Source organism: Ceratosolen solmsi, unplaced genomic scaffold (genome assembly GCF_000503995.2).
Source record: "Ceratosolen solmsi marchali unplaced genomic scaffold, CerSol_1.0 scaffold41, whole genome shotgun sequence".
Classification (NCBI taxonomy): domain Eukaryota; kingdom Metazoa; phylum Arthropoda; class Insecta; order Hymenoptera; family Agaonidae; genus Ceratosolen; species Ceratosolen solmsi.
Window position 1 is genome coordinate 492,741 of NW_011948424.1, and position 3,079 is coordinate 495,819.

The following is a 3,079-nucleotide window of genomic DNA, read 5'->3' on the forward strand; positions in this document are numbered from 1 at the left end:
TATATTTACTCATTACGATGAATAATTACGTAGATTAAAATTCAATTTAGCTAATTAGGCAAGTAATTCAATATAATTAATCGAAGATATGAATTAAAGATAAGGTTTAAGAGAAAAAGTTAATTAAACTTCGTAAATTCAACGCATATCAATATAAAAAGTTATTTCTTAAATTTAATAGATTTATACTATACTATATGTAGAATTTATATATAAAATATTCATGATATGTATAAACATTAACATTATAATATTTAAACAAACTGTTTAGTAAAAATCACGAAAAATAAAACATAAATATGAATCTTACGCATATTACAGTAAACTAGGCAGGCATTAACATTTGGTAATTTAAATCCACCTGCAAAAAAATCATATTAATAAATATTATTAAAGAAAGCATAATATTAGTAAATAATGCTTAATTTATTATTATTAAAGGAAAGAAAATGTATGGTAAGAAATTCACTGACCACATGTAGCCGCTCGATGGCAATCCATAACACAATTCCACATGACTTCATGATTCGATGCTCCGACTGTTGGAAGATATCGTTTAAGTAAATTTAGTAAACTATTAGTATATATTTGTAGGAAAAATTTGGAAAGAAAGATAGGCAAGTAGAATTTATTAGAGATATTTATTTAAGGGAAATTTATTCCAATACCATTAACATGCTTTTACAGACTGAAGTATCATAATAAAATACCAGGGTACAAATAAAATAAAAATTAGTCATATAATTGATTTTATACATCTCATTGAAATTGTTACTCTACATACACATGTTCATAAAATCACTAACAATTGTTCTCATCGTTGTTGCTATATATTAAAATCTCTTAAATAAAAAAACATATTATTCTTGATTTCTTATTAGAATTGATTTCATCGGTAAAAATCATATTTATAACCACTGATGCTTACAATTTATGATTAATTATTATATAAAATATGAAAACAAGTATCGACTCAAACATAAAACAAAAAAATTATTAAAATAAGTATTTACCTTGACATACTTCGATACAATCTTTTAATTTACCATTAACAGATGCAATGAAAATAACAAATAAACAAATTACAGCAACAGACTTCATTTTATAATTATCACTGTATATCAGCATAGAATAAAATTCTCAATATGAGATATTTATTAAAATTTTGTCGTTGGGTCATCTTTTATAGTACAACCAAAAGGTAAAACAAACATACATAAATATGTATGATAAACAGATAAAATTTTCTCACTTTCCGGTTTAATGCTTTTGTTATTGAATAGTTAGACGAATTTCTGTGTGAGCTACTCAGTAAACACACTTTAATAAAAAAAAAAAAAAAAAAAAAGAATGATATCTTATAATTCTGGATTATAATTATTATGTGTGTTATAAAGCGTAATTATAATTTGTAAATGTTTTTTTTATAGACGAAACTGATATCAATTAATACGAAATTTTCGAAAATTTAGCATAAGCACAGCAAGCAGTGCCGAAACAACGAAATTCCCGACTTTGCATTTGCTAAATTATTCAAATTACAACTCGAATCATCTAAAGTTAAGGAAACCCCGAGTAATATTATTATGATGAAATGTAATAAGGAAAAATGATCGATTATAATTGCGTAAAGTGTATATTTGTAATATCTAATTCATGTTTGCGCATTTGATGCTCAAATATTCCTATTTTATTTTCTACTCCTACAAGTCCGTTGTATACTCTTAGAAAATCAAAATCCCAAATATTGTCAATTGATAGAAAAATATGTTTACGACATCATTATAATTACAATATGTTCTTATCACTAAATATAAATCTAAAGCACCTTAATTCTTATTGTTTTTACGTTACTTTTATCACGTATAATGTAGCAAATTTTAATCAATTTTAAATTTAATCATTTTTTCACTGATTTAATAGTTTCGTTGCTGTTGACAATGTTAATATAAAGTCGATGCTGTGTAAAAGATTGATCGAAGTTCGGTATTTAAGTTTACAACAAATAATTCTTATCAAAACTCGACATCATTTGTACACTGTAAATGAATTAATTTTATAAATAAAAACGAGAAAATGGGACGCTTAGTTATTCGAATTTAAAATTAGTATTAATATTTTAGTAATTATTTCAATATTTTCACGTTTCTTTATATTTTGAATAAACAGTCCTTGGCCTCTTTCTATGTATGCCGGAGTCTTCTGCCTCCATTGTATCTAGAATTGTTAATAATATTATGTACATTTTACAGTATAGTAAATATGATTTAATATTATAATAATTTTGTAATACCTAGTGATGGTTGAAAAAGGAAACTACATGAAACTTTACAATCCTCCATACAATGTGGCTCTGCATCTGAATTGAAAAAATAAAATAAGAATAATATAAAACTTGTATTTTAACATTAGAAATACATTACGTCTATTATTCTTATATGATTGCATTTAATTATCTTTTAACGAAGTTCATAATTTCATGATTGCTTTAAATGATCAATATATATATATATATATATATATATATATATATATACATCTAATTAAGAATTTTTATTTATGCTTGTTATAGCATTTATCAATATAGTAATAAAATGATTATAGTTTCTTTCTACATTTAAGAATAATTTTAAATTATAAGAATCGTATACAAAATATATAATAGAATAATAATAATAATACTTAAATTTAACAATTAATTATAGTAACGTTCCCGTCCTTATAGAATATTTCTAAGTTGTATGCTACAACTTCACATTATTAAATTTTGATTTTATGTAAATGTGTAAGTGCAATTTTATATTTCGAATTCTATATTCGGATATAAATATTACTACTAGCATTAAAAACTGTAATAATGAATGATTTTGTGAAAAACATGAACTATAATATGTTTATAATTAATATCAGAAAGGATAATGTTTAGTAAATTCTTATTTTTATATGTTATTAACATAAAGCTATTAAATCGTTCACCCCCCTCTCCCTCTCTCTCTCTCTCTCTCTCTCCTCTCTCTCTCTCTCTCTCTCTCTCTCTCTCTCTCTCTCTCACTCTCCCTCTTTCACTATATGTGTGTTA

General features: G+C 24.1%; 1 long non-coding RNA gene across 1 annotated transcript; it reads right to left on the reverse strand.

Moving 5' to 3' along the window:
* Nucleotides 1-308: 308 nt before the first annotated feature.
* LOC105362459 (uncharacterized) lies at nucleotides 309-1,051 on the reverse strand. Its single transcript, XR_912886.1, has 3 exons — nucleotides 1,014-1,051; nucleotides 474-539; nucleotides 309-361 (listed from the first exon to the last, which is right to left on the reverse strand). It is a non-coding gene; the product is annotated as an uncharacterized LOC105362459 (long non-coding RNA).
* Between the last annotated feature and the right edge of the window lie 2,028 nt (nucleotides 1,052-3,079).